The following is a 26,775-nucleotide window of genomic DNA, read 5'->3' on the forward strand; positions in this document are numbered from 1 at the left end:
ATGCGTTATGCGTTATGCGTTATGCGTTATGCGTTATGCGTTATGCGTTATGCGTTATGCGTTATGCGTTATGCGTTATGCGTTATGCGTTATGCGTTATGCGTTATGCGTTATGCGTTATGCGTTATGCGTTATGCGTTATGCGTTATGCGTTATGCGTTATGCGTTATGCGTTATGCGTTATGCGTTATGCGTTATGCGTTATGCGTTATGCGTTATGCGTTATGCGTTATGCGTTATGCGTTATGCGTTATGCGTTATGCGTTATGCGTTATGCGTTATGCGTTATGCGTTATGCGTTATGCGTTATGCGTTATGCGTTATGCGTTATGCGTTATGCGTTATTCGTTATGCGTTATGCCTTATGCGTTATGCGTTATGCGATATGCGTTTTGCGTTATGCGTTTTGCGTCATGACTTTTGCATTATGACTTTTGCATTATGCGTTATGCGATATGCGCTATATGTTATGAGTTATGGGCTATGCTTTATGCGTTATGCGTCATGCGTTATGCGTTATGCGTTATGCGTTATGCGTTATGCGTGATGCGTTATGCGTTATGCGTTATGCGTTATGCGTTATGCGTTATGCGTTATGCGTTATGCGTTATGCGTTATGCGTTATGCGTTATGCGTTATGCGTTATGCGTTATGCGTTATGCGTTATGCGTTATGCGTTATGCGTTATGCGTTATGCGTTATGCGTTATGCGTTATGCGATATGCGTTATGCGTTATGCGTTATGCGTTATGCGTTATGCGTTATGCGTTATGCGTTATGCGTTATGCGTTATGCGTTATGCGTTATGCGTTATGCGTTATGCGTTATGCGTTATGCGTTATGCGTTATGCGTTATGCGTTATGCGTTATGCGTTATGCGTTATGCGTTATGCGTTATGCGTTATGCGTTATGCGTTATGCGTTATGCGTTATGCGTTATGCGTTATGCGTTATGCGTTATGCGTTATGCGTTATGCGTTATGCGTTATGCGTTATGCGTTATGCGTTATGCGTTATGCGTTATGCGTTATGCGTTATGCGTTATGCGTTATTCGTTATGCGTTATGCCTTATGCGTTATGCGTTATGCGATATGCGTTATGCGTTATGCGTTTTGCGTCATGACTTTTGCATTATGACTTTTGCATTATGCGTTATGCGATATGCGCTATATGTTATGAGTTATGGGCTATGCTTTATGCGTTATGCGTCATGCGTTATGCGTTATGCGTTATGCGTTATGCGTTATGCGTGATGCGTTATGCGTTATGCGTTATGCGTTATGCGTTATGCGTTATGCGTTATGCGTTATGCGTTATGCGTTATGCGTTATGCGTTATGCGTTATGCGTTATGCGATATGCGTTATGCGTTATGCGTTATGCGTTATGCGTTATGCGTTATGCGTTATGCGTTATGCGTTATGCGTTATGCGTTATGCGTTATGCGTTATGCGTTATGCGTTATGCGTTATGCGTTATGCGTTATGCGTTATGCGTTATGCGTTATGCGTTATGCGTTATGCGTTATGCGTTATGCGTTATGCGTTATGCGTTATGCGTTATGCGTTATGCGTTATGCGTTATGCGTTATTCGTTATGCGTTATGCCTTATGCGTTATGCGTTATGCGATATGCGTTATGCGTTATGCGTTTTGCGTCATGACTTTTGCATTATGACTTTTGCATTATGCGTTATGCGATATGCGCTATATGTTATGGGTTATGGGCTATGCTTTATGCGTTATGCGTCATGCGTTATGCGTTATGCGATATGCGTTATGCGTTATGCGTTATGGGTTATGCGTTATGCGTTATGCGTTATGCGTTATGCGTTATGCGTTATGCGTTATGCGTTATGCGTGATGCGTTATGCGTTATGCGTTATGCGTTATGCGTTATGCGTCATGCGTAATGCGTTATGCGTTATGCGTTATGCGTTATGCGTTATGCGTTATGCGTTATGCGTTATGCGTTATGCGATATGCGTTATGCGTTATGCGTTTTGCGTCATGACTTTTGCATTATGACTTTTGCATTATGCGTTATGCGATATGCGCTATATGTTATGGGTTATGGGCTGTGCTTTATGCGTTATGCGTCATGCGTTATGCGTTATGCGTTATGCGTTTGCGTTATGCGTGATGCGTTATGCGTTATGCGTTATGCGTTATGCGTTATGCGTTATGCGTTATGCGTTATGCGTTATGCGTTATGCGTTATGCGTTATGCGTTATGCGTTATGCGTTATGCGTTATGCGATATGCGTTATGCGTTATGCGTTATGCGTTATACGTTATGCGTTATGCGTTATGCGTTATGCGTTATGCGTTATGCGTTATGCGTTATGCGTTATGCGTAATGCGTTATGCGTTATGCGTTTGCCTTATGCGTTATGCGTTATGCGTTATGCGTTTTGGGTCATGACTTTTGCATTATGACTTTTGCATTATGCGTTATGCGACATGCGCTATATGTTATGGGTTATGAGCTATGCTTTATGCGTTATGCGTCATGCGTTATGCGTTATGCGATATGCGTTATGCGTTATGCGTTATGGGTTATGCGTTATGCGTTATGCGTTATGCGTTATGCGTTATGCGTTATGCGTGATGCGTGATGCGTTATGCGTTATGCGTGATGCGTTATGCGTTATGCGTTATGCGTTATGCGTTATGCGTTATGCGTTATGCGTTATGCGTTATGCGTTATGCGTTATGCGTTATGCGTTATGCGTTATGCGTTATGCGTTATGCGTTATGCGTTATGCGTTATGCGTTATGCGTTATGCGTTATGCGTTATGCGTTATGCGTTATGCGTTATGCGTTATGCGTTATGCGTTATGCGTTATGCGTTATGCGTTATGCGTTATGCGTTATGCGTTATGCGTTATGCGTTATGCGTTATGCGTTATGCGTTATGCGTTATGCGTTATGCGTTATGCGTTATGCGTTATGCGTTATGCGTTATGCGTTATGCGTTATGCGTTATGCGTTATGCGTTATGCGTTATGCGTTATGCGTTATGCGTTATGCGTTATGCGTTATGCGTTATGCGTTATGCGTTATGCGTTATGCGTTATGCGTTATGCGTTATGCGTTATTCGTTATGCGTTATGCCTTATGCGTTATGCGTTATGCGATATGCGTTTTGCGTTATGCGTTTTGCGTCATGACTTTTGCATTATGACTTTTGCATTATGCGTTATGCGATATGCGCTATATGTTATGAGTTATGGGCTATGCTTTATGCGTTATGCGTCATGCGTTATGCGTTATGCGTTATGCGTTATGCGTTATGCGTGATGCGTTATGCGTTATGCGTTATGCGTTATGCGTTATGCGTTATGCGTTATGCGTTATGCGTTATGCGTTATGCGTTATGCGTTATGCGTTATGCGTTATGCGTTATGCGTTATGCGTTATGCGTTATGCGTTATGCGTTATGCGTTATGCGATATGCGTTATGCGTTATGCGTTATGCGTTATGCGTTATGCGTTATGCGTTATGCGTTATGCGTTATGCGTTATGCGTTATGCGTTATGCGTTATGCGTTATGCGTTATGCGTTATGCGTTATGCGTTATGCGTTATGCGTTATGCGTTATGCGTTATGCGTTATGCGTTATGCGTTATGCGTTATGCGTTATGCGTTATGCGTTATGCGTTATGCGTTATGCGTTATGCGTTATGCGTTATGCGTTATGCGTTATGCGTTATGCGTTATGCGTTATGCGTTATGCGTTATGCGTTATGCGTTATGCGTTATGCGTTATGCGTTATTCGTTATGCGTTATGCCTTATGCGTTATGCGTTATGCGATATGCGTTATGCGTTATGCGTTTTGCGTCATGACTTTTGCATTATGACTTTTGCATTATGCGTTATGCGATATGCGCTATATGTTATGAGTTATGGGCTATGCTTTATGCGTTATGCGTCATGCGTTATGCGTTATGCGTTATGCGTTATGCGTTATGCGTGATGCGTTATGCGTTATGCGTTATGCGTTATGCGATATGCGTTATGCGTTATGCGTTATGCGTTATGCGTTATGCGTTATGCGTTATGCGTTATGCGTTATGCGTTATGCGTTATGCGTTATGCGTTATGCGTTATGCGTTATGCGTTATGCGTTATGCGTTATGCGTTATGCGTTATGCGTTATGCGTTATGCGTTATGCGTTATGCGTTATGCGTTATGCGTTATGCGTTATGCGTTATGCGTTATGCGTTATGCGTTATGCGTTATGCGTTATGCGTTATGCGTTATGCGTTATGCGTTATGCGTTATGCGTTATGCGTTATGCGTTATGCGTTATGCGTTATGCGTTATGCGTTATGCGTTATGCGTTATGCGTTATGCGTTATGCGTTATGCGTTATGCGTTATGCGTTATGCGTTATGCGTTATGCGTTATGCGTTATGCGTTATGCGTTATGCGTTATGCGTTATGCGTTATGCGTTATGCGTTATGCGTTATGCGTTATGCGTTATGCGTTATGCGTTATGCGTTATGCGTTATGCGTTATGCGTTATGCGTTATGCGTTATGCGTTATGCGTTATGCGTTATGCGTTATGCGTTATGCGTTATGCGTTATGCGTTATGCGTTATGCGTTATGCGTTATTCGTTATGCGTTATGCCTTATGCGTTATGCGTTATGCGTTATGCGATATGCGTTATGCGTTATGCGTTTTGCGTCATGACTTTTGCATTATGACTTTTGCATTATGCGTTATGCGATATGCGCTATATGTTATGAGTTATGGGCTATGCTTTATGCGTTATGCGTCATGCGTTATGCGTTATGCGTTATGCGTTATGCGTTATGCGTGATGCGTTATGCGTTATGCGTTATGCGTTATGCGTTATGCGTTATGCGTTATGCGTTATGCGTTATGCGTTATGCGTTATGCGTTATGCGTTATGCGTTATGCGTTATGCGTTATGCGTTATGCGTTATGCGTTATGCGTTATGCGATATGCGTTATGCGTTATGCGTTATGCGTTATGCGTTATGCGTTATGCGTTATGCGTTATGCGTTATGCGTTATGCGTTATGCGTGATGCGTTATGCGTTATGCGTTATGCGTTATGCGTTATGCGTTATGCGTTATGCGTTATGCGTTATGCGTTATGCGTTATGCGTTATGCGTTATGCGTTATGCGTTATGCGTTATGCGTTATGCGTTATGCGTTATGCGTTATTCGTTATGCGTTATGCCTTATGCGTTATGCGTTATGCGATATGCGTTATGCGTTATGCGTTTTGCGTCATGACTTTTGCATTATGACTTTTGCATTATGCGTTATGCGATATGCGCTATATGTTATGAGTTATGGGCTATGCTTTATGCGTTATGCGTCATGCGTTATGCGTTATGCGTTATGCGTTATGCGTTATGCGTGATGCGTTATGCGTTATGCGTTATGCGTTATGCGTTTTGCGTCATGACTTTTGCATTATGACTTTTGCATTATGCGTTATGCGATATGCGCTATATGTTATGAGTTATGGGCTATGCTTTATGCGTTATGCGTCATGCGTTATGCGTTATGCGTTATGCGTTATGCGTTATGCGTGATGCGTTATGCGTTATGCGTTATGCGTTATGCGTTATGCGTTATGCGTTATGCGTTATGCGTTATGCGTTATGCGTTATGCGTTATGCGTTATGCGTTATGCGATATGCGTTATGCGTTATGCGTTATGCGTTATGCGTTATGCGTTATGCGTTATGCGTTATGCGTTATGCGTTATGCGTTATGCGTTATGCGTTATGCGTTATGCGTTATGCGTTATGCGTTATGCGTTATGCGTTATGCGTTATGCGTTATGCGTTATGCGTTATGCGTTATGCGTTATGCGTTATGCGTTATGCGTTATGCGTTATGCGTTATGCGTTATGCGTTATGCGTTATGCGTTATGCGTTATGCGTTATGCGTTATGCGTTATGCGTTATGCGTTATGCGTTATGCGTTATGCGTTATGCGTTATGCGTTATGCGTTATGCGTTATGCGTTATGCGTTATGCGTTATGCGTTATGCGTTATGCGTTATGCGTTATGCGTTATGCGTTATGCGTTATGCGTTATGCGTTATGCGTTATGCGTTATGCGTTATGCGTTATGCGTTATGCGTTATGCGTTATGCGTTATGCGTTATGCGTTATGCGTTATGCGTTATGCGTTATGCGTTATGCGTTATGCGTTATGCGTTATGCGTTATGCGTTATGCGTTATGCGTTATGCGTTATGCGTTATGCGTTATGCGTTATTCGTTATGCGTTATGCCTTATGCGTTATGCGTTATGCGTTATGCGATATGCGTTATGCGTTATGCGTTTTGCGTCATGACTTTTGCATTATGACTTTTGCATTATGCGTTATGCGATATGCGCTATATGTTATGAGTTATGGGCTATGCTTTATGCGTTATGCGTCATGCGTTATGCGTTATGCGTTATGCGTTATGCGTTATGCGTGATGCGTTATGCGTTATGCGTTATGCGTTATGCGTTATGCGTTATGCGTTATGCGTTATGCGTTATGCGTTATGCGTTATGCGTTATGCGTTATGCGTTATGCGTTATGCGTTATGCGTTATGCGTTATGCGTTATGCGTTATGCGATATGCGTTATGCGTTATGCGTTATGCGTTATGCGTTATGCGTTATGCGTTATGCGTTATGCGTTATGCGTTATGCGTTATGCGTGATGCGTTATGCGTTATGCGTTATGCGTTATGCGTTATGCGTTATGCGTTATGCGTTATGCGTTATGCGTTATGCGTTATGCGTTATGCGTTATGCGTTATGCGTTATGCGTTATGCGTTATGCGTTATGCGTTATTCGTTATGCGTTATGCCTTATGCGTTATGCGTTATGCGATATGCGTTATGCGTTATGCGTTTTGCGTCATGACTTTTGCATTATGACTTTTGCATTATGCGTTATGCGATATGCGCTATATGTTATGAGTTATGGGCTATGCTTTATGCGTTATGCGTCATGCGTTATGCGTTATGCGTTATGCGTTATGCGTTATGCGTGATGCGTTATGCGTTATGCGTTATGCGTTATGCGTTATGCGTTATGCGTTATGCGTTATGCGTTATGCGTTATGCGTTATGCGTTATGCGTTATGCGTTATGCGTTATGCGTTATGCGTTATGCGTTATGCGTTATGCGTTATGCGTTATGCGTTATGCGTTATGCGTTATGCGTTATTCGTTATGCGTTATGCCTTATGCGTTATGCGTTATGCGTTATGCGATATGCGTTATGCGTTATGCGTTTTGCGTCATGACTTTTGCATTATGACTTTTGCATTATGCGTTATGCGATATGCGCTATATGTTATGAGTTATGGGCTATGCTTTATGCGTTATGCGTCATGCGTTATGCGTTATGCGTTATGCGTTATGCGTTATGCGTGATGCGTTATGCGTTATGCGTTATGCGTTATGCGTTATGCGTTATGCGTTATGCGTTATGCGTTATGCGTTATGCGTTATGCGTTATGCGTTATGCGTTATGCGTTATGCGTTATGCGTTATGCGTTATGCGTTATGCGTTATGCGTTATGCGTGATGCGTTATGCGTTATGCGTTATGCGTTATGCGTTATGCGTTATGCGTTATGCGTTATGCGTTATGCGTTATGCGTTATGCGTTATGCGTTATGCGTTATGCGTTATGCGTTATGCGTTATGCGTTATGCGTTATGCGTTATTCGTTATGCGTTATGCCTTATGCGTTATGCGTTATGCGTTATGCGATATGCGTTATGCGTTATGCGTTTTGCGTCATGACTTTTGCATTATGACTTTTGCATTATGCGTTATGCGATATGCGCTATATGTTATGAGTTATGGGCTATGCTTTATGCGTTATGCGTCATGCGTTATGCGTTATGCGTTATGCGTTATGCGTTATGCGTGATGCGTTATGCGTTATGCGTTATGCGTTATGCGTTATGCGTTATGCGTTATGCGTTATGCGATATGCGTTATGCGTTATGCGTTATGCGTTATGCGTTATGCGTTATGCGTTATGCGTTATGCGTTATGCGTTATGCGTTATGCGTTATGCGTGATGCGTTATGCGTTATGCGTTATGCGTTATGCGTTATGCGTTATGCGTTATGCGTTATGCGTTATGCGTTATGCGTTATGCGTTATGCGTTATGCGTTATGCGTTATGCGTTATGCGTTATGCGTTATGCGTTATTCGTTATGCGTTATGCCTTATGCGTTATGCGTTATGCGATATGCGTTATGCGTTATGCGTTTTGCGTCATGACTTTTGCATTATGACTTTTGCATTATGCGTTATGCGATATGCGCTATATGTTATGAGTTATGGGCTATGCTTTATGCGTTATGCGTCATGCGTTATGCGTTATGCGTTATGCGTTATGCGTTATGCGTGATGCGTTATGCGTTATGCGTTATGCGTTATGCGTTATGCGTTATGCGTTATGCGTTATGCGTTATGCGTTATGCGTTATGCGTTATGCGTTATGCGTTATGCGTTATGCGTTATGCGTTATGCGATATGCGTTATGCGTTATGCGTTATGCGTTATGCGTTATGCGTTATGCGTTATGCGTTATGCGTTATGCGTTATGCGTTATGCGTTATGCGTTATGCGTTATGCGTTATGCGTTATGCGTTATGCGTTATGCGTTATGCGTTATGCGTTATGCGTTGTGCGTTATGCGTTATGCGTTATGCGTTATGCGTTATGCGTTATGCGTTATGCGTTATGCGTTATGCGTTAAGCGTTATGCGTTATGCGTTATGCGTTATGCGTTATGCGTTATGCGTTATGCGTTATGCGTTATGCGTTATGCGTTATGCGTTATGCGTTATGCGTTATGCGTTTTGCGTTATGCGTTATGCGTTATGCGTTATGCGTTATGCGTTATGCGTTATGCGTTATGCGTTATGCGTTATGCGTTATGCGTTATGCGTTCTGCGTTATGCGTTATGCGTTATGCGTTATGCGTTATGCGTTATGCGTTATGCGTTATGCGTTATGCGTTATGCGTTATGCGTTATGCGTTATGCGTTATGCGTTATGCGTTATGCGTTATGCGTTATGCGTTATGCGTTATGCGTTATGCGTTATGCGTTATGCGTTATGCGTTATTCGTTATGCGTTATGCCTTATGCGTAATGCGTTATGGGTTATGCGTTATGCGTTATGCGTTATGCGTTATGCGTTATGCGTTATGCGTTATGCGTTATGCGTTATGCGTTATGCGTTTTGCGTTATGCGTTATGCGTTATGCGTTATGCGTTATGCGTTATGCGTTATGCGTTATGCGTTATGCGTTATGCGTTATGCGTTATGCGTTATGCGTTATGCGTTATGCGTTATGCGTTATGCGTTATGCGTTATGCGTTATGCGTTATGCGTTATGCGTTATGCGTTATGCGTTATGCGTTATGCGTTATGCGTTATGCGTTATGCGTTATGCGTTATGCGTTATGCGTTATGCGTTATGCGTTATGCGTTATGCGTTATGCGTTATGCGTTTTGCGTTATGACTTTTGCATTATGACTTTTGCATTATGCGTTATGCGTTATGCGTTATGCCTTATTCGTTATGCGTTATGCGTTACGGGTTATGCGTTATGCGTTATGCGTTATGCGTTATGCGTTATGCGTTATGCGTTATGCGTTATGCGTTATTCGTTATGCGTTATGCGTTACGGGTTATGCGTTATGCGTTATGCGTTATGCGTTATTCGTTATGCGTTATGCCTTATGCGTTATGCGTTATGGGTTATGCGTTATGCGTTATGCGTTATGCGTTATGCGTTATGCGTTATGCGTTATGCGTTATACGTTATGCGTTATGCGTTATGCGTTATGCGTTATGCGTTATGCGTTATGCGTTATGCGTTATGCGTTATGCGTTATGCGTTATGCGTTATGCGTTATGCGTTATGCGTTATGCGTTATGCGTTATGCGTTATGCGTTATGCGTTATACGTTATGCGTTATGCGTTATGCGTTATGCGTTATGCGTTATGCGTTATGCGTTATGCGTTATGCGTTATGCGTTATGCGTTATGCGTTATGCGTTATGCGTTATTCGTTATGCTTTATGCGTTACGGGTTAAGCGTTATGCGTTATGCGTTATGCGTTATGCGTTATGCGTTATGCGTTATGCGTTATGCGTTATGCGTTATGCGTTATGCGTTATGCGTTATGCGTTATGCGTTATGCGTTATGCGTTATGCTTTATGCGTTATGCGTTATGCGTTATGCGTTATGCGTTATGCGTTATGCGTTATGCGTTATGCGTTATGCGTTATGCGTTATGCGTTATGCGTTATGCGTTATGCGTTATGCGTTATGCGTTATGCGTTATGCGTTATGCGTTATGCGTTATGCGTTATGCGTTATGCGTTATGCGTTATTCGTTATGCGTTATGCCTTATGCGTTATGCGTTATGCGATATGCGTTATGCGTTATGCGTTTTGCGTCATGACTTTTGCATTATGACTTTTGCATTATGCGTTATGCGATATGCGCTATATGTTATGAGTTATGGGCTATGCTTTATGCGTTATGCGTCATGCGTTATGCGTTATGCGTTATGCGTTATGCGTTATGCGTGATGCGTTATGCGTTATGCGTTATGCGTTATGCGTTATGCGTTATGCGTTATGCGTTATGCGTTATGCGTTATGCGTTATGCGTTATGCGTTATGCGTTATGCGATATGCGTTATGCGTTATGCGTTATGCGTTATGCGTTATGCGTTATGCGTTATGCGTTATGCGTTATGCGTTATGCGTTATGCGTTATGCGTTATGCGTTATGCGTTATGCGTTATGCGTTATGCGTTATGCGTTATGCGTTATGCGTTATGCGTTATGCGTTATGCGTTATGCGTTATGCGTTATGCGTTATGCGTTATGCGTTATGCGTTATGCGTTATGCGTTATGCGTTATGCGTTATGCGTTATGCGTTATGCGTTATGCGTTATGCGTTATGCGTTATGCGTTATGCGTTATGCGTTATGCGTTATGCGTTATGCGTTATGCGTTATGCGTTATGCGTTATGCGTTATGCGTTATGCGTTATGCGTTATGCGTTATGCGTTATGCGTTATGCGTTATGCGTTATGCGTTATGCGTTATGCGTTATGCGTTATGCGTTATGCGTTATGCGTTATGCGTTATGCGTTATGCGTTATGCGTTATGCGTTATGCGTTATGCGTTATGCGTTATGCGTTATGCGTTATGCGTTATGCGTTATGCGTTATGCGTTATGCGTTATGCGTTATGCGTTATGCGTTATTCGTTATGCGTTATGCCTTATGCGTTATGCGTTATGCGTTATGCGATATGCGTTATGCGTTATGCGTTTTGCGTCATGACTTTTGCATTATGACTTTTGCATTATGCGTTATGCGATATGCGCTATATGTTATGAGTTATGGGCTATGCTTTATGCGTTATGCGTCATGCGTTATGCGTTATGCGTTATGCGTTATGCGTTATGCGTGATGCGTTATGCGTTATGCGTTATGCGTTATGCGTTATGCGTTATGCGTTATGCGTTATGCGTTATGCGTTATGCGTTATGCGTTATGCGTTATGCGTTATGCGTTATGCGTTATGCGTTATGCGTTATGCGTTATGCGTTATGCGATATGCGTTATGCGTTATGCGTTATGCGTTATGCGTTATGCGTTATGCGTTATGCGTTATGCGTTATGCGTTATGCGTTATGCGTGATGCGTTATGCGTTATGCGTTATGCGTTATGCGTTATGCGTTATGCGTTATGCGTTATGCGTTATGCGTTATGCGTTATGCGTTATGCGTTATGCGTTATGCGTTATGCGTTATGCGTTATGCGTTATTCGTTATGCGTTATGCCTTATGCGTTATGCGTTATGCGATATGCGTTATGCGTTATGCGTTTTGCGTCATGACTTTTGCATTATGACTTTTGCATTATGCGTTATGCGATATGCGCTATATGTTATGAGTTATGGGCTATGCTTTATGCGTTATGCGTCATGCGTTATGCGTTATGCGTTATGCGTTATGCGTTATGCGTGATGCGTTATGCGTTATGCGTTATGCGTTATGCGTTATGCGTTATGCGTTATGCGTTATGCGTTATGCGTTATGCGTTATGCGTTATGCGTTATGCGTTATGCGTTATGCGTTATGCGTTATGCGTTATGCGTTATGCGATATGCGTTATGCGTTATGCGTTATGCGTTATGCGTTATGCGTTATGCGTTATGCGTTATGCGTTATGCGTTATGCGTTATGCGTTATGCGTTATGCGTTATGCGTTATGCGTGTTGCGTTATGCGTTGTGCGTTATGCGTTATGCGTTATGCGTTATGCGTTATGCGTTATGCGTTATGCGTTATGCGTTATGCGTTATGCGTTATGCGTTATGCGTTATGCGTTATGCGTTATGCGTTATGCGTTATGCGTTATGCGTTATGCGTTATGCGTTATGCGTTATGCGTTATGCGTTATGCGTTATGCGTTATGCGTTATGCGTTATGCGTTATGCGTTATGCGTTATGCGTTATGCGTTATGCGTTATGCGTTATGCGTTCTGCGTTATGCGTTATGCGTTATGCGTTATGCGTTATGCGTTATGCGTTATGCGTTATGCGTTATGCGTTATGCGTTATGCGTTATGCGTTATGCGTTATGCGTTATGCGTTATGCGTTATGCGTTATGCGTTATGCGTTATTCGTTATGCGTTATGCCTTATGCGTAATGCGTTATGGGTTATGCGTTATGCGTTATGCGTTATGCGTTATGCGTTATGCGTTATGCGTTATGCGTTATGCGTTATGCGTTATGCGTTTTGCGTTATGCGTTATGCGTTATGCGTTATGCGTTATGCGTTATGCGTTATGCGTTATGCGTTATGCGTTATGCGTTATGCGTTATGCGTTATGCGTTATGCGTTATGCGTTATGCGTTATGCGTTATGCGTTATGCGTTATGCGTTATGCGTTATGCGTTATGCGTTATGCGTTATGCGTTATGCGTTATGCGTTATGCGTTATGCGTTATGCGTTATGCGTTATGCGTTATGCGTTATGCGTTATGCGTTATGCGTTATGCGTTATGCGTTATGCGTTATGCGTTATGCGTTATGCGTTATGCGTTATGCGTTATGCGTTATGCGTTATGCGTTATGCGTTTTGCGTTATGACTTTTGCATTATGACTTTTGCATTATGCGTTATGCGTTATGCGTTATGCCTTATTCGTTATGCGTTATGCGTTACGGGTTATGCGTTATGCGTTATGCGTTATGCGTTATGCGTTATGCGTAATGCGTTATGCGTTATGCGTTATGCGTTATTCGTTATGCGTTATGCGTTACGGGTTATGCGTTATGCGTTATGCGTTATGCGTTATTCGTTATGCGTTATGCCTTATGCGTTATGCGTTATGGGTTATGCGTTATGCGTTATGCGTTATGCGTTATGCGTTATGCGTTATGCGTTATGCGTTATACGTTATGCGTTATGCGTTATGCGTTATGCGTTATGCGTTATGCGTTATGCGTTATGCGTTATGCGTTATGCGTTATGCGTTATGCGTTATGCGTTATGCGTTATGCGTTATGCGTTATGCGTTATGCGTTATGCGTTATGCGTTATGCGTTATGCGTTATGCGTTATGCGTTATGCGTTATGCGTTATGCGTTATGCGTTATGCGTTATGCGTTATGCGTTATGCGTTATGCGTTATGCGTTATGCGTTATGCGTTATGCGTTATGCGTTATTCGTTATTGTAACGTCGTACCGACGTCTTGCGTCGGCCTCCTTCATACGAGCAAATTCTCGCCGTATATACATATATATACATATCCCCGTGAGCGTGAACATAGGGAATCGGAAAAGACGCAATAGCCACCGGTACAAGCGGACGCCAGCATGGCAACCGCGAGTACAGGTGTACGTACATCTAAACCGTCGCCTCGTTCAAACAGCGAAAAGTATACATCGACGACAACATATTCGTCCGTACCTCGTACGATTTAGACAAAGGACTTCACGGTTCACCGAATCCCTATGGTCCGCGCTCTTATTATAAATAAGACGAAATCGCGCGAATCGCCCTCTTCTAGTTCAAATTCTCTTCTAGTTCAGACCCGCTTCCAGTTCAGACTCTCTTCTAGTTCACTCTCTTCCAGTTTCGGAATTCTACGAATTCAGTTCTCTCGCGTCTTCAATCGAATTCAGTTCGACTCAGTCTTTTCTCGCGTTTTCGGACTCTATTTCAGATCGTTCACGATATTCAGGTCGTATTGCTCCTTACCATTTACACTATTTCTTTATATATCATTTGGTTCTAAATTGTTATTCGAGTCTGCTCGTAGATTATTATTACGTATTTACAGATATTATTCTGGTTTATTGGTCGTACGAGGTTACTCGTAAACCGTCACCGTTATTTTGTTGTACGAGCTTACTCGCATTATCATTTCACATTTATAATTACTATTCTCGTGCTATCTTGTTTATGCGATTTGCTCGCTTTATTATTCACATTTCAATTGTTAATTTTGTGTTATTTGGCTTATACGAGCTTGCTCGCATTACTATTCATATTGCAATTGCTATTTTTGTTAATTTGGCGCTATTTTTGTTTGAACGAGCTTGCTCGCATTACTATTCGTATTGCAATTGCTATTTTTGTTAATTTGGCGCTATTTTTGTTTGAACGAGCTTGCTCGCATTACTATACGTATTGATAACTATTATCTAGTGCTATTTTGTTGTACGAGCTTGCTCGCATTATAATTAAGGCTGATAATTCTTATTTTTGTGCCATTTTGCTTTGTATGAGCTCGCTCGTAACCTGCTTGTTACTATTCTGTGCTATATATCTCGTTCGAGCTCGCTAGCGAGCCGACATTGTATTTGGTTCACGAGTTCTGCTCGCAAGTCTTATTCTTGTACATATTCTGATTCATTATATTCTGTCTGTTTAAACCATCTATTTCGCAGCTTATTCAGCAATACCTCGCCCTCGCTATCTCCCATGCCCCGTCGCGCCGGTAGGAGCTACCAAATCGGTAAATTAGTGCGACAGCTACGCGCCGAAGGGAAAGCTACCGTTTACAATCCGTACTTGGGAATCGCTAAACAGCCCAGGATCATCCGCGACGTCCCCCTTGCTCGTCGAGTAAAAATAGTGGACCGTCGAGAGATCGCGATACCTCCGCGACGCGAAGAAGGAACCGCTGACCGCGCTGAAACGCCTCCGCGCCGCGAAGAAACGACCGTCGGACGGCCTGATTCCGCGCCTCCTCCCCCGTGGAGGTTGATACCGATCCGATTCCTCCCGAGTCTCCCTCCACTGGAGGAAATCAGTATCGAGGACCCGCGTTACGAACGTTACGTCGTCCGCAGAATACTCACCCTAAGGTGGTATTACTAAAGTTCGTCGATCAGTGACCGAGTGGAGTGATCGCGAGTGTGTGCGTGTGTGTGTGCGCGTCTCCGGGTTGTTCAATCCCGATCGGTCCGTCGATCGATTCCTCACATCCCTCACATTCCTCACATTCGTTCCTATAACCCCTAAAATTGGTGTATCAATCGTGTACGTCTGAGCCCAGAGGGTGCTCGGTACCGAGAGAACACTAATTTCCCTTCGGTCGAGAATCCTGTCACGAATCGAACAACCCACGCGCTCGGACGAGTCACACACAACACGCCCACATAGTGACACTCTGATCGCAGGGAGCTGTCACCGCCATCGCGCAGTTCGTCGCTCCGTCGCGACATCCCCGCCGGACGACGTCCATTCATTTCCCTCTTCGCCCCCTTTCAACAACGACGAACGCCGGTATCGGGTCCCTGATCAGACGTGGACGTTACGCGCCACGTGGATCTAAGATCGTCTTAAATAAATTGGTCGGTTACGTCCCCGCCCCGTCTGGGCGTCGTTTCGTCGGATCATATCCGACCCGGGACGTAACAGGAGTTATTTTTGGCGCAGTCGGTAGGACGACACGACGATCGCCGAATAAAGCCGGTTGTTCGTTGCTGAAAATCTAATCGAAATTCCTTTCTTTCCCGCTCTTTGGCGGCCTTGTATCGCCTAACCCTCTCTCTTCACGATGGATTCCGCTGCATCAAAATTGAATTCTAACGTGCCCTCACCTCTCTCCGAGGAGGACCTATTCGCGTTCCAATTGGAACTCGCCAAGAAGGAAGCCGCCCTCCAGGAGCGCGCCGCCGCCCTTGAAACCGCGGCGAGCCTACGCGAGTCAGAACAACGCGCGCGTGAAAATGAACTCCTAGCAATGCGTCGCGACCTTCATGAGATGCGTTTGAACCACCTTGACTCGAACGCTGCACGCTTCCGACCCACGCCCGCGTACCGCGAACCCTGGCGTACCGCGGATCCTTCATATTCTGTAAACGCGTCTCGACCCCTCCCGCCTCCGCGCCGATACGAACCCCCGCAGAACAGACAGCGAGCCGAAATCTCTCTCACAAATCAACCAGTCGTGCGCGATAACGTCTCTATTCCGTTCTCAAATCCGCGCGAGCACACGGTTGAGGCCCGTACCGTAGCGTGCGTCACCGTCGATGTAAATGGTCCAAGTGCCGGACACATTTCTCGCCTAGATATTAAGCCGAACGTAGTTTTAGGTGACTGCCGAGTCACAAACAATCGCGGAAAGGCCAGCCCACGGTGCAGCGTTGCACTGACCGAAGCGGCGACCTCCTCCCTACCGGTACTGAAGGTAGAAGAGATTGAAGCCCACCCTTTCTATTCCCACCCCAAACCCATTTCTGATTCCGGATCAGTTTCGGAACAGTTTACTAATTTCACATCTCGCACGAGCCGGTCGTGCGAGTCGATCGACATCGATCACCTCGCGCCAACTCAAAAATCCGAATCCGCTTCGGATTATTCTATTTCTATTTCAAACTCAAAATCCGAATACGCTTCGGATCATTCTAATTCTAATTCAAATTCAAAATCCGAATCCGCTTCGGATTACTCTAATCCTAATTCAAACTCAATATCCGAATCGGTTTCGGATCATTCTATTTCAAACTCAAATCCAAAGTCCGAATCGGCTTCGGATAATTCTATTTCTAATTCAAACCCACAGTCCGAAACTGTTTCGGACCATCTCGCTACATCTCGTACGACTCGACCGTACGAGTCGATCAAAAATGATCACCTCGCGCCAATTCCAGACCTCGAAGCAAAGAGAGTTCATTTCTCCCCACAAGATGCTACTCCGAGTATGACAGAACTCTGCGAAACAATCCCACTGACTCATCTCAATCCAGATAAGATTGAAAACGCAAAATCTATATTACGAGACAACCACGATCTCTCCTATCTCCAGAAAGATCGACGTGGAAGCGCCCACGCATGCGAACGCGAAATCATCGCCACTAGCGATACCGTTTCTCGTGTTCACCAATACCAAGCCCCGCCAACCCACGAGGAAATCATAAACGACAAAATCACAGAAATACCAAATGCTGCTTCGACACAAATTCCAGACTATGCGCATAGAATTTCCTCTTGGATTGCGCGGAGGAAGTCAAAGAAGCGTCGCGACAAATTAAACAGGCTATCCAAGGAAAATGTACAGCCTGGAAATATAAACGATCGACATTCGCGCGTCCCAGTAGTTCGCAACAGACGCCGAGGATACCTGTTGTCAACTACCAACGGAACCTGCTTCAGTCTACGCTCCGTGGGAACACCGTACATCACGCCGCCCGCCCAAATCACCCAAACCCAACCAAGCTCAACGATCTCCCGTAGCCTCATACTGCCCGGCAAGATCCGAAACGATGGCCGTAGCATTGGAACCTCACACGGTGACTCCTCCAATTCACCTGCAATCCGGACAAGCCTGTCCCTTCCAAAAAGGAAACTGCCTCGACACGCAGGATGGCCCTACGTTTTGAGACACAACACGCCAAATCTCTGCAGAGCATATCATGGCTGTGCTATTTCAGCCGAGAAGGCAGCCCAGTACACGAGCCGATTCGACGAGTTCCCTGGTTACAAGGGGACCATATTCTCCGATTCCAATGGAACGAAGATGTGCAGGGCGTGCAGCCTCCACCTTCGTGGAACCCTGTAAACTACAAAAATGCCCATACCGGCTGGCAATAGCCATGACCAAGGTCGTATTCTGGGACAGCCAGCACCTACTCCTGAAGAGAAAAAGCCGTCAGGTTCAGCTCTCCCTTTGACTGGCACCAGTGCTACCGGGGAACTGTCTACTCCGACACCAAAGGCCGGGACGTCTGCCAGCGTTGCAGCCCACACATACAAGGGACCGGAGAGGCGTTCCACATCCACTCCATTCAGTGGATCAGGTGGATGAGAAACACTTGCGCGAATTGCAAGGGCCCGCTGTTTCGTACGCAACCCCCGTTGGACTGCGGCGAATGCGGGGAACGGCTGAGCATCGTTGTGGCCGAAACGATCTTCAGGAACAGTCCACATGTTGAGGAGCTCCGGCAATATCTGCTACCACCGAGAGCCAACAGTCCAGCGCCCTAATGCCACTTCGTCGTCTGGTAGGGCATCGCGCCCGAAGAGCCCCCCCCGAAAGTCGCCATCCCGGGGAGGAAGGTGTGACGTCGTCCGACGTTGGATTTGGAGTTTCCCCAGCTGACCCCACCCCCCCCATACTCGACAATCGCCAGCAGCATCCGCGTTTCGCCACATTCCCGCCGGAAAAATTCGCGCCCCCAAGGGGTAAGGTGTAACGTCGTACCGACGTCTTGCGTCGGCCTCCTTCATACGAGCAATTCCTCGCCGTATATACATATATATACATATCCCCGTGAGCGTGAACATAGGGAATCGGAAAAGACGCAATAGCCACCGGTACAAGCGACGCCAGCATGGCAACCGCGAGTACAGGTGTACGTACATCTAAACCGTCGCCTCGTTCAAACAGCGAAAAGTATACATCGACGACAACATATTCGTCCGTACCTCGTACGATTTAGACAAAGGACTTCACGGTTCACCGAATCCCTATGGTCCGCGCTCTTATTATAAATAAGACGAAATCGCGCGAATCGCCCTCTTCTAGTTCAAATTCTCTTCTAGTTCAGACCCGCTTCCAGTTCAGACTCTCTTCTAGTTCACTCTCTTCCAGTTTCGGAATTCTACGAATTCAGTTCTCTCGCGTCTTCAATCGAATTCAGTTCGACTCAGTCTTTTCTCGCGTTTTCGGACTCTATTTCAGATCGTTCACGATATTCAGGTCGTATTGCTCCTTACCATTTACACTATTTCTTTATATATCATTTGTTCTAAATTGTTATTCGAGTCTGCTCGTAGATTATTATTACGTATTTACAGATATTATTCTGGTTTATTGGTCGTACGAGGTTACTCGTAAACCGTCACCGTTATTTTGTTGTACGAGCTTACTCGCATTATCATTTCACATTTATAATTACTATTCTCGTGCTATCTTGTTTATGCGATTTGCTCGCTTTATTATTCACATTTCAATTGTTAATTTTGTGTTATTTGGCTTATACGAGCTTGCTCGCATTACTATTCATATTGCAATTGCTATTTTTGTTAATTTGGCGCTATTTTTGTTTGAACGAGCTTGCTCGCATTACTATTCGTATTGCAATTGCTATTTTTGTTAATTTGGCGCTATTTTTGTTTGAACGAGCTTGCTCGCATTACTATACGTATTGATAACTATTATCTAGTGCTATTTTGTTGTACGAGCTTGCTCGCATTATAATTAAGGCTGATAATTCTTATTTTTGTGCCATTTTGCTTTGTATGAGCTCGCTCGTAACCTGCTTGTTACTATTCTGTGCTATATATCTCGTTCGAGCTCGCTAGCGAGCCGACATTGTATTTGGTTCACGAGTTCTGCTCGCAAGTCTTATTCTTGTACATATTCTGATTCATTATATTCTGTCTGTTTAAACCATCTATTTCGCAGCTTATTCAGCAATACCTCGCCCTCGCTATCTCCCATGCCCCGTCGCGCCGGTAGGAGCTACCAAATCGGTAAATTAGTGCGACAGCTACGCGCCGAAGGGAAAGCTACCGTTTACAATCCGTACTTGGGAATCGCTAAACAGCCCAGGATCATCCGCGACGTCCCCCTTGCTCGTCGAGTAAAAATAGTGGACCGTCGAGAGATCGCGATACCTCCGCGACGCGAAGAAGGAACCGCTGACCGCGCTGAAACGCCTCCGCGCCGCGAAGAAACGACCGTCGGACGGCCTGATTCCGCGCCTCCTCCCCCGTGGAGGTTGATACCGATCCGATTCCTCCCGAGTCTCCCTCCACTGGAGGAAATCAGTATCGAGGACCCGCGTTACGAACGTTACGTCGTCCGCAGAATACTCACCCTAAGGTGGTATTACTAAAGTTCGTCGATCAGTGACCGAGTGGAGTGATCGCGAGTGTGTGCGTGTGTGTGTGCGCGTCTCCGGGTTGTTCAATCCCGATCGGTCCGTCGATCGATTCCTCACATCCCTCACATTCCTCACATTCGTTCCTATAACCCCTAAAATTGGTGTATCAATCGTGTACGTCTGAGCCCAGAGGGTGCTCGGTACCGAGAGAACACTAATTTCCCTTCGGTCGAGAATCCTGTCACGAATCGAACAACCCACGCGCTCGGACGAGTCACACACAACACGCCCACATAGTGACACTCTGATCGCAGGGAGCTGTCACCGCCATCGCGCAGTTCGTCGCTCCGTCGCGACATCCCCGCCGGACGACGTCCATTCATTTCCCTCTTCGCCCCCTTTCAACAACGACGAACGCCGGTATCGGGTCCCTGATCAGACGTGGACGTTACGCGCCACGTGGATCTAAGATCGTCTTAAATAAATTGGTCGGTTACGTCCCCGCCCCGTCTGGGCGTCGTTTCGTCGGATCATATCCGACCCGGGACGTAACATTATGCTTTATGCGTTACGGGTTATGCGTTATGCGTTATGCGTTATGCGTTATGCGTTATGCGTTATGCGTTATGCGTTATGCGTTATGCGTTATGCGTTATGCGTTATGCGTTATGCGTTATGCGTTATGCTTTATGCGTTATGCGTTATGCGTTATGCGTTATGCGTTATGCGTTATGCGTTATGCGTTATGCGTTATGCGTTATGCGTTATGCGTTATGCGTTATGCGTTATGCGTTTTGCGTCATGACTTTTGCATTATGACTTTTGCATTAAGCGTTATGCGATATGCGCTATATGTTATGGGTTATGGGCTATGCTTTATGCGTTATGCGTCATGCGTTATGCGTTATGCGTCATGCGTTATGCGTTATGCGTTACGGGTTATGCGTTATGCGTTATGCGTTATGCGTTATGCGTTATGCGTTATGCGTTATGCGTTATGCGTTATGCGTTATGCGTTATGCGTTATGCGTTATGCGTTATGCGTTATGCGTTATGCGTTATGCGTTATGCGTTATGCGTTATGCGTTATGCGTTATGCGTTATGCGTTATGCGTTATGCGTTATGCGTTATGCGTTATGCGTTATGCGTTATGCGTTATGCGTTATGCGTTATGCGTTATGCGTTATGCGTTATGCGTTATGCGTTATGCGTTATGCGTTATGCGTTATGCGTTATGCGTTATGCGTTATGCGTTATGCGTTATGCGTTATGCGTTATGCGTTATGCGTTATGCGTTATGCGTTATGCGTTATGCGTTATGCGTTATGCGTTATGCGTTATGCGTTATGCGTTATGCGTTATGCGTTATGCGTTATGCGTTATGCGTTATGCGTTATGCGTTATGCGTTATGCGTTATGCGTTATGCGTTATGCGTTATGCGTTATGCGTTATGCGTTATGCGTTATGCGTTATGCGTTATGCGTTATGCGTTATGCGTTATGCGTTATGCGTTATGCGTTATTCGTTATGCGTTATGCCTTATGCGTTATGCGTTATGCGTTATGCGATATGCGTTATGCGTTATGCGTTTTGCGTCATGACTTTTGCATTATGACTTTTGCATTATGCGTTATGCGATATGCGCTATATGTTATGAGTTATGGGCTATGCTTTATGCGTTATGCGTCATGCGTTATGCGTTATGCGTTATGCGTTATGCGTTATGCGTGATGCGTTATGCGTTATGCGTTATGCGTTATGCGTTATGCGTTATGCGTTATGCGTTATGCGTTATGCGTTATGCGTTATGCGTTATGCGTTATGCGTTATGCGTTATGCGTTATGCGTTATGCGTTATGCGTTATGCGTTATGCGATATGCGTTATGCGTTATGCGTTATGCGTTATGCGTTATGCGTTATGCGTTATGCGTTATGCGTTATGCGTTATGCGTTATGCGTTATGCGTTATGCGTGATGCGTTATGCGTTATGCGTTATGCGTTATGCGTTATGCGTTATGCGTTATGCGTTATGCGTTATGCGTTATGCGTTATGCGTTATGCGTTATGCGTTATGCGTTATTCGTTATGCGTTATGCCTTATGCGTTATGCGTTATGCGATATGCGTTATGCGTTATGCGTTTTGCGTCATGACTTTTGCATTATGACTTTTGCATTATGCGTTATGCGATATGCGCTATATGTTATGAGTTATGGGCTATGCTTTATGCGTTATGCGTCATGCGTTATGCGTTATGCGTTATGCGTTATGCGTTATGCGTGATGCGTTATGCGTTATGCGTTATGCGTTATGCGTTATGCGTTATGCGTTATGCGTTATGCGTTATGCGTTATGCGTTATGCGTTATGCGTTATGCGTTATGCGTTATGCGTTATGCGTTATGCGTTATGCGTTATGCGTTATGCGATATGCGTTATGCGTTATGCGTTATGCGTTATGCGTTATGCGTTATGCGTTATGCGTTATGCGTTATGCGTTATGCGTTATGCGTTATGCGTTATGCGTTATGCGTTATGCGTTATGCGTTATGCGTTATGCGTTGTGCGTTATGCGTTATGCGTTATGCGTTATGCGTTATGCGTTATGCGTTATGCGTTATGCGTTATGCGTTATGCGTTATGCGTTATGCGTTATGCGTTATGCGTTATGCGTTATGCGTTATGCGTTATGCGTTATGCGTTATGCGTTATGCGTTATGCGTTATGCGTTATGCGTTATGCGTTATGCGTTTTGCGTTATGCGTTATGCGTTATGCGTTATGCGTTATGCGTTATGCGTTATGCGTTATGCGTTATGCGTTATGCGTTATGCGTTATGCGTTATGCGTTCTGCGTTATGCGTTATGCGTTATGCGTTATGCGTTATGCGTTATGCGTTATGCGTTATGCGTTATGCGTTATGCGTTATGCGTTATGCGTTATGCGTTATGCGTTATGCGTTATGCGTTATGCGTTATGCGTTATGCGTTATGCGTTATGCGTTATTCGTTATGCGTTATGCCTTATGCGTAATGCGTTATGGGTTATGCGTTATGCGTTATGCGTTATGCGTTATGCGTTATGCGTTATGCGTTATGCGTTATGCGTTATGCGTTATGCGTTATGCGTTATGCGTTTTGCGTTATGCGTTATGCGTTATGCGTTATGCGTTATGCGTTATGCGTTATGCGTTATGCGTTATGCGTTATGCGTTATGCGTTATGCGTTATGCGTTATGCGTTATGCGTTATGCGTTATGCGTTATGCGTTATGCGTTATGCGTTATGCGTTATGCGTTATGCGTTATGCGTTATGCGTTATGCGTTATGCGTTATGCGTTATGCGTTATGCGTTATGCGTTATGCGTTATGCGTTATGCGTTATGCGTTATGCGTTATGCGTTATGCGTTATGCGTTATGCGTTATGCGTTATGCGTTTTGCGTTATGACTTTTGCATTATGACTTTTGCATTATGCGTTATGCGTTATGCGTTATGCCTTATTCGTTATGCGTTATGCGTTACGGGTTATGCGTTATGCGTTATGCGTTATGCGTTATGCGTTATGCGTAATGCGTTATGCGTTATGCGTTTATGCGTTATTCGTTATGCGTTATGCGTTACGGGTTATGCGTTATGCGTTATGCGTTATGCGTTATTCGTTATGCGTTATGCCTTATGCGTTATGCGTTATGGGTTATGCGTTATGCGTTATGCGTTATGCGTTATGCGTTATGCGTTATGCGTTATACGTTATGCGTTATGCGTTATGCGTTATGCGTTATGCGTTATGCGTTATGCGTTATGCGTTATGCGTTATGCGTTATGCGTTATGCGTTATGCGTTATGCGTTATGCGTTATGCGTTATGCGTTATGCGTTATGCGTTATGCGTTATGCGTTATGCGTTATGCGTTATGCGTTATGCGTTATGCGTTATGCGTTATGCGTTATGCGTTATGCGTTATGCGTTATGCGTTATGCGTTATGCGTTATGCGTTATGCGTTATGCGTTATGCGTTATGCGTTATGCGTTATGCGTTATGCGTTATTCGTTATTGTAACGTCGTACCGACGTCTTGCGTCGGCCTCCTTCATACGAGCAAATTCTCGCCGTATATACATATATATACATATCCCCGTGAGCGTGAACATAGGGAATCGGAAAAGACGCAATAGCCACCGGTACAAGCGGACGCCAGCATGGCAACCGCGAGTACAGGTGTACGTACATCTAAACCGTCGCCTCGTTCAAACAGCGAAAAGTATACATCGACGACAACATATTCGTCCGTACCTCGTACGATTTAGACAAAGGACTTCACGGTTCACCGAATCCCTATGGTCCGCGCTCTTATTATAAATAAGACGAAATCGCGCGAATCGCCCTCTTCTAGTTCAAATTCTCTTCTAGTTCAGACCCGCTTCCAGTTCAGACTCTCTTCTAGTTCACTCTCTTCCAGTTTCGGAATTCTACGAATTCAGTTCTCTCGCGTCTTCAATCGAATTCAGTTCGACTCAGTCTTTTCTCGCGTTTTCGGACTCTATTTCAGATCGTTCACGATATTCAGGTCGTATTGCTCCTTACCATTTACACTATTTCTTTATATATCATTTGGTTCTAAATTGTTATTCGAGTCTGCTCGTAGATTATTATTACGTATTTACAGATATTATTCTGGTTTATTGGTCGTACGAGGTTACTCGTAAACCGTCACCGTTATTTTGTTGTACGAGCTTACTCGCATTATCATTTCACATTTATAATTACTATTCTCGTGCTATCTTGTTTATGCGATTTGCTCGCTTTATTATTCACATTTCAATTGTTAATTTTGTGTTATTTGGCTTATACGAGCTTGCTCGCATTACTATTCATATTGCAATTGCTATTTTTGTTAATTTGGCGCTATTTTTGTTTGAACGAGCTTGCTCGCATTACTATTCGTATTGCAATTGCTATTTTTGTTAATTTGGCGCTATTTTTGTTTGAACGAGCTTGCTCGCATTACTATACGTATTGATAACTATTATCTAGTGCTATTTTGTTGTACGAGCTTGCTCGCATTATAATTAAGGCTGATAATTCTTATTTTTGTGCCATTTTGCTTTGTATGAGCTCGCTCGTAACCTGCTTGTTACTATTCTGTGCTATATATCTCGTTCGAGCTCGCTAGCGAGCCGACATTGTATTTGGTTCACGAGTTCTGCTCGCAAGTCTTATTCTTGTACATATTCTGATTCATTATATTCTGTCTGTTTAAACCATCTATTTCGCAGCTTATTCAGCAATACCTCGCCCTCGCTATCTCCCATGCCCCGTCGCGCCGGTAGGAGCTACCAAATCGGTAAATTAGTGCGACAGCTACGCGCCGAAGGGAAAGCTACCGTTTACAATCCGTACTTGGGAATCGCTAAACAGCCCAGGATCATCCGCGACGTCCCCCTTGCTCGTCGAGTAAAAATAGTGGACCGTCGAGAGATCGCGATACCTCCGCGACGCGAAGAAGGAACCGCTGACCGCGCTGAAACGCCTCCGCGCCGCGAAGAAACGACCGTCGGACGGCCTGATTCCGCGCCTCCTCCCCCGTGGAGGTTGATACCGATCCGATTCCTCCCGAGTCTCCCTCCACTGGAGGAAATCAGTATCGAGGACCCGCGTTACGAACGTTACGTCGTCCGCAGAATACTCACCCTAAGGTGGTATTACTAAAGTTCGTCGATCAGTGACCGAGTGGAGTGATCGCGAGTGTGTGCGTGTGTGTGTGCGCGTCTCCGGGTTGTTCAATCCCGATCGGTCCGTCGATCGATTCCTCACATCCCTCACATTCCTCACATTCGTTCCTATAACCCCTAAAATTGGTGTATCAATCGTGTACGTCTGAGCCCAGAGGGTGCTCGGTACCGAGAGAACACTAATTTCCCTTCGGTCGAGAATCCTGTCACGAATCGAACAACCCACGCGCTCGGACGAGTCACACACAACACGCCCACATAGTGACACTCTGATCGCAGGGAGCTGTCACCGCCATCGCGCAGTTCGTCGCTCCGTCGCGACATCCCCGCCGGACGACGTCCATTCATTTCCCTCTTCGCCCCCTTTCAACAACGACGAACGCCGGTATCGGGTCCCTGATCAGACGTGGACGTTACGCGCCACGTGGATCTAAGATCGTCTTAAATAAATTGGTCGGTTACGTCCCCGCCCCGTCTGGGCGTCGTTTCGTCGGATCATATCCGACCCGGGACGTAACAGGAGTTATTTTTGGCGCAGTCGGTAGGACGACACGACGATCGCCGAATAAAGCCGGTTGTTCGTTGCTGAAAATCTAATCGAAATTCCTTTCTTTCCCGC

This window comes from Lasioglossum baleicum, unplaced genomic scaffold (genome assembly GCF_051020765.1).
Source record: "Lasioglossum baleicum unplaced genomic scaffold, iyLasBale1 scaffold0068, whole genome shotgun sequence".
NCBI classification, from domain to species: domain Eukaryota; kingdom Metazoa; phylum Arthropoda; class Insecta; order Hymenoptera; family Halictidae; genus Lasioglossum; species Lasioglossum baleicum.